The sequence below is a fragment of the Schistocerca gregaria genome, chromosome 1 (assembly GCF_023897955.1).
Source record: "Schistocerca gregaria isolate iqSchGreg1 chromosome 1, iqSchGreg1.2, whole genome shotgun sequence".
Taxonomy (NCBI): Eukaryota; Metazoa; Arthropoda; class Insecta; order Orthoptera; family Acrididae; genus Schistocerca; species Schistocerca gregaria.
The window spans coordinates 1,033,667,547-1,033,681,675 of NC_064920.1; the positions used below are offsets into that span (position 1 = coordinate 1,033,667,547).

Genomic DNA, 14,129 nt, shown 5'->3' on the forward strand with positions numbered 1-14,129 from the left:
ACTAAGAGAAGCCGATTGTTTCTGGGAACTCGGCCTTGAATGTTTTCGTGGAGGCAAGTAAGAATATTATTCATGACTGATAACATCCGCTACAGTTGTACACACATTATTTTCCAATAGCCGGTCGGAGTGGCCGTGCGGTTCTAGGCGCTACAGTCTGGAACCGCGCGACCGCTACGGTCGCAGGTTCGAATCCTGCCTCGGGCATGGATGTGTGTGATGTCCTTAGGTTAGTTAGGTTTAAGTAGTTCTAAGTTCTAGGTGAGTGATGACCTCAGAAGTTAAGTCCCATAGTGCTCAGAGCCATTTGAACCATTTTTATTTTCCAATAAACAGGAATATTCTTCAGCCTCCAACATATCGTTTCTGTTGGGCAACGGAGATAAGCGAAGGTTAATAATGTTCCCACATTGGCATTTAGCTGGCAAGCTTCATTTGTACATAGACAGATGAACAACTGCAGGGGCTGACGTTCTTCTTTTCTTTTACTAGACGACTGGCACCGATTTTATTTTCATAGCGATCAGTTGCACTTGTGAACTACAGCCATATTCAGATTAGCTTTGCAGCATAAGAAAAATCCGAACACAAAGGAGCATGCGGTGTCTTGCTGCAACACTGATCTGAAGATGGCTGTAGATTACAGCTGAAAGCGGTACTTTTAAAAATAAAACCAGTGATTGTAATCAGACTCAATGACACAAAAAATCTGAATCACATCTTCTCCACATCGACAGTCACGTCCTGATTCACAAAAACGAAGTTACGTTTCACCAATTACTAACATTTGTGAGAAACAAAAGTTTTGACATGTCATAAAAATCCCAGAACCAGCTGGCAATTTCGAGGAAGGGAATTTCGCAAACGATGGCGTACTGCCAATGACAGCTGTCGGCTTCTACTGGAAAAATGTTGAAGGAAACGATTTCCTTCTCCTTTGTATGTACTGTACTACAGCGACACATCATTCGGAGCCGGCAGCGTGCTGAATTATCGTCTGTAATGTATTCCGAATGTCGAGTCACACCTCTTGCTTTGGCCATGAGAATTCACACGGTCAAATGAACAGCGTTCATGCGGGAGGAGTCACTTCCGACTCTCTTGTCATTGGCTTAAAACGCCTGTGGGAGAAATTGGGCCAATACATTGATCATAAGACCATATCAGTGTTGACAAGCTCCAGAAGCACTGTAAACAACAGAAAGCTCGGTGTGTCCTGCTCTCTGTCCGCTCTACAGAAACGGCACCCAGCACATCAACATACGTTCAGTGGCTTCCGTGTTGTAAGTAAATGCAAGCAATGCAGATTGCCCTTTAAAAGTTTCAAGAAAATATAGGTACGACTTTCACTAGAAAGTCAAACAAAATTTATATCTGGAAATAAAATTAACTATGAGGCATATTAAAGTTTATTGAATTTCACTACATATATGTGCTCCGCCAGTCTCTTGTCAACGTCATAAAATTTGCTACTTCGTCATCTCAGGGTTTAGTAATTGTCCTGGTTCCGCATTGGTTTCACTAACTAAGAAGTTTCTTTGTCTCTATCGCGAAAATTATTTTATAATAATTGCGGCATTTTCCCGTACTGTCGGTACTGCTAGCACACCAAAGATTATTACTGCCTGTATATTACTTAAATACTACGGCGAAAATGTCTCCTTTTTTAAAAAAACTTTGTCGTTGGTTGGACCTTTCCGCAATCATTCCTGCCCTGCGGACCTAATCTAGAGAAAACTTTTGAATAGAATCCACAACTATTGCTTTTTAGCGTACAAGTGATATAATTGTATATCCATCACCGAAACTTGTTACGATGAAATAATACAGTTCTCTGTGAAAGATCTATTGAGGTTTGAAACTGTCAGTGTGAACTGCCAGCTGGCAGCAGATGGGTAAACAATCGCTCTTTACGCGTTTCGGCCTTGATGTAAACAGGAAGGATACGTTGTGCACCTGCTAACGTAATAAATGTTATGGTGATTTGTAAATTACAAGTATGGACGCGGATGAAACATGACTGTTCAAACTACTTGAAGGGTATTTGCTGCTGGTATCTTGAAAAAGCGAAAAAAAAGTAATGTTGTTACTAACTTGGCTTTCTTTTTCCTTCTTTATTACTCGCAGCAGTGAGATATCTCCTCAGATTAATCCTAATCACTGAAGAATATTGGAGAAAGACATAAATATACAAGCGCTTATTAAAAAATACTTGCATCAACAGTTTTGGTGTTACACACTCTTTCCTCCGGAAGATAAACGGAGGATTTCTGTCACGTGCTATCCAAGGGAGTGGAAAAAATATTGTACCACTAGATGGAAAAATAGTCTCTTACGTGTATGTGATACGTGCCTCAATTAATTTAAATTTTAACAGTAAATAGCTACGTGTCTCCATCCACTAGGCAGGGCAAACAGCCCATCATCTAAAAGATTGATTTGGATTCTCCAATGATTTTACGCCGTATGGTTCAGCCGTACATGTTCTCGTCTGAGCGTGAATAGCTTATCGGAGGGTTTACCGTCAAACTAAGGTAGGACCCAAACCACATCATTCTCCCACAAACTTTGTTGTTGAAATCAGGCGCGAATTTGGAAACGACTATAGATTCATAAAAATCTCACGACGAACAAAATAGCTCCACTAATTACGATGTATCAAAAATGTGGCAAACTATGCAGTATTCATTCCGTGTCGCTGCCATATCTTTAGTTTTCAAGGCTTAACTTCTTGTGCACTAGTGTCTTCATGAATGCTTGTCAAGTCAGGTGTTGCGTGGTAACGGTGTACGAAGCTGAAAACCGGTGAGGTGCAAATATTAGTGGATAAAATCTCGAATTCAATGTCAATAAAAATTTTGAGGGTGTGTGCTCTAAAATGCATAGCCTTTCCCAGGCACAAGACCCTGTCGAAGGCTATTTACAACAGTGGTCGGAATGTTGGAGAATTTTACATATTGACAAGGCAGTAACATGTCCTGAAGAATTTTGTTGACAGTGACAACGGCCACAGGAGCCTATGGTTACAAAAACGCCTCTAATTTTGAAAACTGTTCTACACAAAGAGAGAAGGAAGGACACAATAACATGAACATTAAAAATATTCGGGTACTTCCGTAGACAGCTGTTTCACTTGATAAATTTAAACACAAAGTAAATGCAGCAACGTGTATTTTTAATATAAACATAAATAACTCATGTAAACGGTAGGAAATGACTGTTCACACACATTGCTCACGGGATGTATGCTACTCATGGCCTGATCACAAAAATCACACTGATTATTCATATTTAAATATATTTCTTTTTTATGTACAAGGCAGTGAGATACGACCGTACACGAAGGTAAACAGTAGAAAAACACTGGAGTGTCCTATACATAGATGAAGAAGGTGTAAGGAGAACATTTGTTGCATTCATATAAATGGCTAGAGGCGAGTTCAGACGTTGATTACCGGCATTCGTCTACAGGTAATATAATGGATACTATTATTTATTAATTGTGTCATTTTTTTAGATACACGGCAGCAGTGAGATACGAACTTACATTAGGCGAAACAATAGAAAAAATAGTCGAAAAGAGCATACCTATACAGGTGTGGTGTCACAAGAAGGTCTACTGCAGAAGATAGAAGTGGGTACGACATTACATTAAGCTAAACAATAGAAAAGAAACAACGGTGGAAAAAAGAATGCGAATAAAGGTTTGCTGTCATAAGATACTATGATGAAGAAAATAAAAGAAGGATCTTTGTGTAAAGGAAGAGAAAACGCATTATTTTTGTAAAATGTTTAGAATTTTGCACTGCATAGCTATATATCTGTAGCATTTCAGAGCAATCACGGAGTATGCGTATTACTAAGCAACACCAAACAGTTGACAAACTACTTGTTGACTTCTGTCTCGGGCTCTTCGGCTGACATTTGTTTGATGATCTTTCTGTCACGCGGGCTAGCCGCGCGGTCTGAGGCTCCCTCGTTGGAGGTTCGAGTCCTCCCTCGGGCGTGGGTGTGTGTGTTGTCCATAGCGTAAGTTAGTTTGAGTTAGATTAAGCAGTGTGTAAGCTTAGGGACCGATGAAAATATTCAAATGTGTGTTAAGTCTTATGGAACTTAAGTGCTAAGATCATCAGTCCCTAAGCTTACAGACTACTTAATCTAACTTACGCTCTGGACAACACACACACCCACGCGCGAGGTGGACTCGAACCGTCGCCGGGACCAGCCGCACAGCGCGTGAGGGGACAGATGACCTAAGCAGTTTGATCCCATGAGATCTTACCACAAAAAAAAAAAGGTTCAAATGGCTCTGAGCACTATGTGACTTAACATCTGATGTCATCAGTCCCCTAGAACTTAGAAGTACTTAAATGTAACTAACCTAAGGACATCACACGCATCCATGCCCGAGGCAGGTAACAAACCTGCGACCGCAGCGCAAATTTTCAAATTTTTGAATGATTTCTCTGACGTTCCGCAAGTACGAGTGGCTGGCATTGTCAAAGCTTCACCATTCAGTCCACCACCGGCAATGCATGGTGAAACTTTGACAATGCCAATCATTCGTGCTAGCGAAACGTCAGAACAGTCATCAAACAAACGTCGGCCGAAGAACCCAAGACACAAGCGAAAAGGTAGTTTGTGAACAAAGCAGCAGTTTGATGTTTTTGACAAACACAAAGAAAAGACAGAAGTTGTGCAAAGCACCTAAAGACGAATTGAGGAAGAAATCTGAAATCTTTTGGAACTGAGTATGACACTTTCTCACTGCACTTACACTGTGTCTAATGAGTTGTGAGAGAGAAGATTAGCGGACACAATTCACGTAAACGGCAAATGAAGTTCGAGCAGTAGTACGAAGGGAGGTAAGAGAGATCGGGAGCTACTAGCACTGCGACGGCACTGAGGAAATGTACGTAGAAGTCCGTGATCCGGGCGAAGCACTCTCGGCGCAGCTGAGCGCGCCCTCTGCACTTACACCAGAGGCGCGGAGTGTCTGCGGCGGGTGTGGGGCGGCGCGCTGCTTGCCGGTCTGTTCCGTGCTGGCTGCTTGGCTGCGTGACGTGGCAGAAGCGGCGCCCACCAGCCTTGGCCCTCGACTGACGCGCGCCGTTCCCAGACAGCACAGAGGGCCGCAGCAGGCAGCCGGCAGCGGCAGTGGCGGGGGGGCGACAGGCGGCGGCGGAGGGACCCGCCAAGAGCAGCGGCGCCCGTCTCGTCCATCCACACCAGACCGGCGACCGATGCGTTACAAGCTGCCTCCAAGCCATTTGGATCGATATTACGGTCGACTCAGATTAACCTTTCCCATCACGGACGGCCGGCCGGTGTGGCCGTGCGGTTCTAGGTGCTTCAGTCTGGAACCGCGTGAACGCTACGGTCGCCGGTGCGAATCCTGCCTCGGGCATGGATGTGTGTGATGTCCTTAGGTTAGTTAGATTTAAGTACTTCTAAGTTCTAGGAGACTGATGACCACAGATGTTAAGTCCCATAGTGCTCAGAGCCATTTTGAACCCATCACAGACACAGCTAGAAAATGTGACTGTGTATTAACCTATATAAAATAAAAATCAACTGCCATATGTATGAAAGATCGTTACCTGAGAACGGCTAATAATTACTTGCGACCGGCTTGAGCGAATATTTTTTGTTTTGTTCGTTATAGTCAAGACAAGCTTCGTATGAAAGAAAAATCTTTGGAAAATCCACCGTCAAAGTCAGAAATTAAATTCAATTGTGAAACACCATAACTTGAAAACGGCTCAGCCTATATGGGTTACTTTTTCCCTTGCCTTCGTAATTGCGGATGGTAATGGTATTTTTGGTGTTAAAAAGAAAATTTTAAAAATTACGTTGAGATTGAAAGTTCTCCTGTCATATGTTTTCATAAGAAAAAAATCAGATTGACAGTTATATGTATAAATGTAGATAATGTATAAAGGGGAAATGGTGTTACCAAAGATATCGAAAACACCTTGAGGGAATTGCATCAAATTTTTGCTCGATACTCTACTGAACATTCAGACGGAAACTGATACATATGAGAGAGAGGGAGAGAGGGGAGAGAGAGAGAGAGAGAGAGAGAGAGAGAGAGAGAGAGAGAGAGAGAGAGAGAGAGAGAGAGAGAGAGAGAGAGAGAGGGAGAGAGGGGGAGAAAGAGAGAGAGAGTGAGAGAGAGGGAGAGAGAGAGGGGGGGGTGTAGACGAAGGAGATGTACAGAGAAGAAAAGGGAAGGACGTTATGCACAAAGAAGTGGGAGAGGAGGACATGTAGAGAGAGAGGGGACGGATGAGAAGATGGAGAGAGAGAGGAGAGGGGCAAGCAATTTAGGATGTGTATGCAATTGCCATACATATTTAGCAATTACGAAGCATTGCCCGCTTTGTTAGTTGAATATAATATTTGTTTCTTCCCATTATAACAACCCAGGATTTATCATGCCACCTTCCATCAACCGAAAGTTACGATTCCACTTCCATTTGAGTAACATTTATTTTCAATTTCGGTCGTAAAGTACGGTATTTATGACTTTTTTTTTTTGTAAGAAAGCTACACATCGACTTATTTTCGAATATACAGGGTGTCACATGAACAATTTTTACGGACAGGTTCCTTACACCAAAACAAGAAAGAAAGACTTTTAAACAGGGGCTCTAAAATCCGTGCCTTAAGAGCTACGAGCACTTGTTCATCTTCGACAATATGAAACAGATCTCTTCTGCTAGAACTTCGCTTTTCATGTTTTCGGAGGAGGTAGTGTGGACAGAACGAAGAAGAAAGTCTCAAGTAAACATGGAGTCCAAAAAGCTTACCTTAAGGTATATGATCACTTGTTCATATTCGGCAGTGTGACACAGATCACTCCTCATGAGCCGCGCGGGATTAGCCGAGCGGTCTAGAGCGCTGCAGTCATGGACTGTGCGGCTGGTACCAGCGGAGGTTCGAGTCCTCCCTCGGGCATGGGTGTGTGTGTGTTTGTCCTTAGCATAATTTAGGTTAAGTAGGGATTCATTTATAGTTCAGATGGCTCTGAGCACAATGGGACTTCTATCATCAGTCCCCTAGAACTTAGAAGTACTTAAACCTAACTGAACTAAGGACATCACACACATCCATGCCCGAGGCAGGATTCGAACCTGCGACCGTAGCAGTCGCGCGGTTCCGGACTGAAGCGCCTAGAACCGCTCGGCCAACGCGGCCGGCTAGAAGTTAAGTCCCGTAAGATTTCACACGCATTTGAACATTTTTGAACTCCTCATGAAAAAGTGTTTATAGCTCTCAATTATTCCTTTTAGAGCCTATGTTTACTAGACTTTTTATCTTGTTTTGGTCCATATTACCTCCTCCCGAAATATGAAAAAGTAAGTCCTGGCAGTAGAAGAGATCTGTTTCACAGTTTCGAGGATGAACAAGTGCTCATAGATCTTAAGCATGCATTTTAGAATCCATGTTTACTAGACTATTTTGCTTCGAATGGTCTTTCCCGTCGTAGCCTGAGGCAGACTGTATAATGAGAATGAGATTTTCACTCTACAGCGGAGTGTGCGCTGATATGAGACTTCCTGGCAGATTAAAACTGTGTGCCGGGCCGAGACTCGAACTCGGGACCTTGGCCTTTCGCGGGCAAGTGCTGTACCAACTGAGCTACCCAAGCACGACTCAGGCCCCGTCCTCACAGCTTTACTTCCGCCAGTACCTCGGCGCGGCACACAGTATTAATCTGCCAGGAAGTATCAGCCTGTATAATGTTTGCTATTGGCATCACATTCAGATTAACAGATGACAACAGAATTGACATTTTGTCGAATAACACATGAAAAATACAGCTAAGCCACATGAACATACTTAAGAGGTGCATTGATCAGCCAAAACATTATGTTGTTGTTGTTGTGGTCTTCAGTCCTAAGACTGGTTTAATGCAGCTCTCCATGCTACTCTATCCTGTGCAAGCTTCTTCATCTCCCAGTACCTACTGCAACCTACATCCTTCTGAATCTGCTTGATGGATTCATCTCTTGGTCTCCCTCTACGATTTTTACCCTCCATGCTGCCCTCCAATACTAAATTGGTTATCTGTTGATGCCTCAGAACATGTCCTATCAACCGATCCCTTCTTCTGGTCAAGTTGTGCCACAAACTTCTCTTTTCCCCAATCCTATTGAATACTTCCTCATTAGTTATGTGATCTACCCATCTAATCTTCAGCATTCTTCTGTAGCACCACATTTCGAAAGCTTCTATTCTCTTCTTGTCCAAACTATTTATCGCCCATGTTTCACTTCCATACATGGCTACACTCCATACGAATACTTTCAGAAAAGACTTCCTGACACTTATATCTATACTCGATGTTAACAAATTTCTCTTCTTCAGAAACGCTTTCCTTGCCATTGCCAGTCTACATTTTATATCCTCTCTACTTCGACCATCATCAGTTATTTTGCTCCCCAAATAGCAAAACTCCTTTACTACTTTAAGTGTCTCATTTCCTAATCTAATTCCCTCAGCATTACCCGAATTCATTCTACTACATTCCATTATCCTCGTTTTGCTTTTGTTGATGTTCATCTTACATACTCCTCTCAAGACACTGTCCATTCCATTCAACTGCTCTTCCAAGTCCTTTGCTGTCTCTGACAGAATTACAATGTCATCAGCGAACCTCAAAGTTTTTATTTCTTCTCCATGGATTTTAATATCTACTCCGAATTTTTCTTTTGTTTCCTTTACTGCTTGCTCAATATACAGATTGAATAACATCGGTGAGAGGCTACAACCCTGTCTTACTCGCTTCCCAACCACTGCTTCCCTTTCATGTCGCTCGACCCCTATAACTGCCATCTGGTTTCTGTACAAATTGTAAATAGTCTTTCGCTCCCTGTATTTTACCCCTGCTACCTTTAGAATTTGAAAGAGAGAATTCCAGTCAACATTGTCAAAAGCTTTCTCTAAGTCTACAAATGCTAGAAACGTAGGTTTACCTGTCCTTAATCTTTCTTCTAAGATAAGTCGTAGGGTAAGTATTGCCTCACGTGTTCCAGTAGTTCTACGGAATCCAAACTGATCATCCCCGATGTCGGCTTCTACTAGTTTTTCCATTCGTTGTAAAGAATTCATGTTAGTATTTTGCAGCTGTGGCTTATTAAACTGATTGTTCGGTAATTTTCACATCTGTCAACACCTGCTTTCTTTGGGATTGGAATTATTATATTCTTCTTGAAGTCTGAGGGTATTTCGACTGTTTCATACATCTTGCTCAGCTGATGGTAGAGTTTTGTCAGGACTGGCTCTCCTAAGGCCGTCAGTAGTTCCAATGGAATGTTGTCTATTCCGGGGGCCTTGTTTCGTCTCAGGTCTTTCAGTGCTCTGTCAAACTCTTCACGCAGTATCGTATCTCCCATTTCATCTTCATCTACATCCTCTTCCATTTCCATAACATTGTCCTCAAGTACATCGCCCTTGTATAGACCCTCTATATACTCCTTCCACCTTTCTGCTTTCCCTTCTTTGCCTAGAACTGGCTTTCCATCTGAGCTCTTGATGTTCATACAAGTGGTTCTCGTATCTCCAAAGGTCTCTTTAATTTTCCTGTAGGCAGTATCTATCTTACCCCTAGTGAGATAAGCCTCTACATCCTTACATTTGTCCTCTAGCCATCCCTGCTTAGCCATTTTGCATTTCCTGTCGATCTCATTTTTGAGACGTTTGTATTCCTTTTTGCCTGCTTCATTTATTGCATTTTTATATTTTCTCTTTTCATCAATTAAATTCAATATTTCTTCTGTTACCCAAGGATTTCTACTAGCCCTCGTCTTTTTACCTACTTGATCCTCTGCTGCCTTCACTGTTTTATCCCTCAAAGCTGCCCATTCCTCTTCTACTGTATTTCTTTCCCCCATTCCTGTCAATTGTTTCCTTATGCTCTCCCTGAAACTCTGTACAACCTCTGGTTCTTTAAGTTTATCCAGGTCCCATGTCCTTAAATTCCCACCTTTTTGCAGTTTCTTCAGTTTTAATCTACAGGTCATAACCAATAGATTGTGGTCAGAGTCCACATCTGCCCCTGGAAATGTCTTACAAATTAAAACGTGGTTCCTGAATCTCTGTCTTACCATTATATAATCTATCTGATACCTTTTAGTATCTTCAGGGTTCTTCCATGTAAACAACCTTCTTTCATAATTCTTAAACCAAGTGTTAGCTATGATTAAGTTGTGCTCTGTGCAAAATTCTACCAGGCGGCTTCCTCTTTCATTTCTTAGCCCCAATCCATATCCACCTATTATGTTTCCTTCTCTCCCTTTTCCTACACTCGAATTCCAGTCACCCATTACTATTAAATTTTCATCTCCCTTCACTATCTGAATAATTTCTTTTATTTCATCATACATTTCTTCAATTTCTTCGTCATCTGCAGAGCTAGTTGGCATATGACCTTGTACTACTGTAGTAGGTGTGGGCTTCGTATCTATCTTGGCCACAATAATCCGTTCACTATGCTGTTTGTAGTAGCTTACCCGCATTCCTATTTTCCTATTCATTATTAAACCTACTCCTGCATTACGCATTACCCCTATTTGATTTTGTGTTTATAAACCTGTAGTCACCTGACCAGACGTCTTGTTCCTCCTGCCACTGAACTTCACTAATTCCCACTATATCTAACTTTAACCTATCCATTTTAAATTTTCTAACCTACCTGCCCGATTAAGGGATCTGACATTCCACGGTCCGATCCGTAGAACACCAGTTTTCTTTCTCCTGCTAACGACGTCCTCTTGAGTAGTCCCCGCCCGGAGATCCGAATGGGGGACTATTTACCTCTGGAATATCTTACCCAAGAGGCTGCCATCATCATTTAATCATACATTAAAGCTGCATGTTCTCGGGAAAAATTACGGCCGTAGTTTCCCCTTGGTTTCAGCCGTTCGCAGTACCAGCACAGCAAGGCCTTTTTGGTTATTGTTACAAGGCCAGATCAGTCAATCATCCAGACTGTTGCCCTTGCAACTACTGAAAAGGCTGCTGCCACTCTTCAGGAACCACACGTTTGTCTGGCCTCTCAACAGATACCCCTCCTTTGTGGTTACACCTACGGTACGGGTATCTGTATCGCTGAGGCACGCAAGCCTCCCTGCCAACGGCAAGGTCAATGGTTCATGGGGGGGCCAAAACATTATGACCAAGCTTAAACATGCTTTATAGGGCGCTGGTTTATCTCTGGAACGGAATAAAGCAACGTTTATGCCTACAGGGATTCGAGTAGACCGTTCTAGGTTTCCAGGGTATGTGGTATCAGATGTCTACACACAGGTTGCTTGTGGTTGCTGAGTTGGCGTCTGATAGCGTTCCAGGAGTGTTCCATCTAATTCATATCAGGCGATTTTGGTCGCCAACGGATCAGAGTGAGTTCACTATCATGTTGCTCGAACCACTGGCCTTGTGAGATGGGCAGATCCCCTGCTGGAACATACAACTGCTGTTGCTGAAGACATAAAGCATTAATGGATGCAGGTGATCCGCAATAAGATTCACACAGTCCTCGTGTGTCATAGGACCTTAGATTACTACTACAATTCCAATGGAAACCCAGCCTGCGACCATGGCGTAGTGTATGCTTCGAGCTGCCGCTCACTTCGACGAGTAGCTTATTTAGACACGTCCATCGACGTTTGGTAAAAAAAAAGATTCATCCGACCAAGCGACACGTTTCTGTTGATCCATGATCCAATCTCGATGAACCTGTGGCCACTACAACCGACGATGTCGTTGGACCAACGTGAGAACACATAGTAGTCGTAAGCTACAGAATCCCACCTTCTAGAATGTGCCCTGAATGGTGTGCTCAGAAACACTCGTGACTGTGCCAGCATTGTACTCGGTCGTCATATCTGCTAAAAATAGCTACTGATCCTGCTTTACACAACAGGCAACCCTCTGACCTCTACGTTCTGAGGCTTGGACATCTAACACCTGCAAGATGCTCAGCGAACAGCCGACAAGCTTCACCCGTTCCGAGATACTCGCTCTGAAGTGCTGGGACATAACCATGTCCCCTTTTGGGACATAACCATGTGTCCTTTGCCGAAGTCGCTTATATCAGTGAATTTCGCCGTTTGCAGGCCACATTCTCAGTAGATAAAATTCCCCATATATGTCTCTGCTTTGCTTATGCAGGGTGATCTAGCTGCCCCCACCGATTCGTTTTATGCAATCCGCACTAAGTGTCTATTAAGAATATATCTGGACGTGCGACAGCCATATAGTCGACGTAAGTTCCCTCTCAGAGCTTTGGGCGCTTGTTAGCAAACGGAATGACACTGTAAAAAATACAAGTGAGGATTAGCCATGAGTTGCATGGTTTTTTGTGGACCAAGATGTACTTTACTTCTGCCATGTCTCCAATCTTTCTTTGTGTAATTAGTGCTGTAATCACACAGGTTTTGGATGTGTCAGTAAGTTTGTTCCGAGATGAATACACTAAACAGATTCAGAAGGATGTAGGTTGCAGTAGGTACTGGGAGATGAAGAAGCTTGCACAGGATAGAGTAGCGTGGAGAGCTGCATTAAACCTGTCTCAGGACTGAAGACCACAACAACAACAACAACAACATAGTACCTAATCCCTCGTAAATGGTTCAGAAACATTGACTTACAAAGTGTGCTTCACCTTCAGAATCAACGAAATTAAGAGGAGACATCAAAATGGAAAGTGGGGAAGTAACAACTTTCCAGTATATAGTCACTGAACCATTTGCGAAAGATTAAGTACTATAAATGAAATAAAGTAACAGAGACATCCAAACTGTGTATGACTACACTACTAATTAGACAAAGAAAAACTGAAGATACTTGCATCGGTGTGTACCTAAAATACTGTGTAACTCACGGCCATCCCTCATTCGTATCTTTTACGGTATGATTCCGTTTGCTAACTGTCGCCCAAAGCTTTGAGAGGGAACTAATATCAATAACATAGCTGTCTTCTCTCTGGATACCTTTCCTGGGCCGGTCAGTGTGGCCGTGCGGTTCTAGGCGCTTCAGTCTGGAACCGCGTGACCGCTACGGACGCACGTTCGATCCTGCCTCGGGCATGGATGTGTGTGATGTCCTTAGGTTAGTTAGGTTTAAGTAGTTCTAAGTTCTAGGGGACTCATGACCTCAGATGTTAAGTCCCATAGTGGTCAGAGCCATTTGAACCATCTGCCGTAGGCTGCCAGATAATGCACTAGCTACACAGACAGCAAAACAAAACGTAAACCGTTGTCCCACAAGTCCAGTTTCAAGCTGCACCTACAAGAGAACGTGTTTACGGTTGTAGAACGCAAGGAAAATATGCAGTCCAGAGCAGCAGTCATCAAACTTTTTTTTTATTGAAGTGCAATACTGACATTATGTGGCGCCATCTCGCGCAATATATGTACCGATCTAACTATCAAATGGTAACCTACACCAAGTAGAGTGTTATGAGACTCCCAATAGACTGGCTCTAGTACGGCCGCGAAACGTTGGCCACCGGCCCTCAAGGGCTGATCGTAAAAAGCCAGCGCCATTCCGAACACTTCTTTTCAACTGTTCTGTTTCATAGTTCTGCAACCTCAGAGACTCCAAAGTTGTGACACTTTAACTGCGTGATGAAGTTCGTTGTGTTGTCTGTGCGAGCGCATAATTAATGGACTAATAAAAGTCAATACATTTATAAAAGTTACCCATTATGAGACACGATCAGAAATGTTTACTAGATGTTTCAAATGCCATTTATCTCTTACTTATCATGTTGTATTACCACAGCCTTAATTTAATTTGAAATTCCTTGCTAGAAATTCGAGGCTGATGGAGAAGATTAAATGTATCCATATGGAGGTGAGGGGGATGGTCTGGAAACGGCCGGGTCGAAAGTTACAAACGAAGATCGTTCAGATACCTCTGACAGTTGAGTACATGTGCCGGTACTGTTGTTGTTAAGACTGCGGGGGACGCAACTTTCACAGGTGATAAGTATGAACCAAAATAAGAAAAACATCTCTAGCAAAACATGGATCCTAAAATGCGTAGCTTAAGAGCTATTAGCACTTGTTCATCCTCGCGGCTGTGAAAAATATCTCTTCTACTGAACAAGCGCCGATAGC

General features: G+C 42.8%; 1 protein-coding gene across 6 annotated transcripts in view; it reads right to left on the reverse strand.

Moving 5' to 3' along the window:
- LOC126279309 (calcium release-activated calcium channel protein 1-like) overlaps window positions 1-14,129 on the reverse strand; it is a 492,320-nt gene that overhangs the window by 229,607 nt on the left and 248,584 nt on the right. For 2 of the 6 annotated variants that reach the window (XM_049979673.1, XM_049979674.1), the window contains exon 1: window positions 4,979-5,211. The exons of the other annotated variants lie outside the window; for them this stretch is intronic. The gene's annotated coding sequence lies outside the window, so the exon portion shown is untranslated. Of the gene's footprint in view, window positions 1-4,978; window positions 5,212-14,129 lie in introns of those variants that run through there. 6 annotated transcript variants of the gene reach the window in all.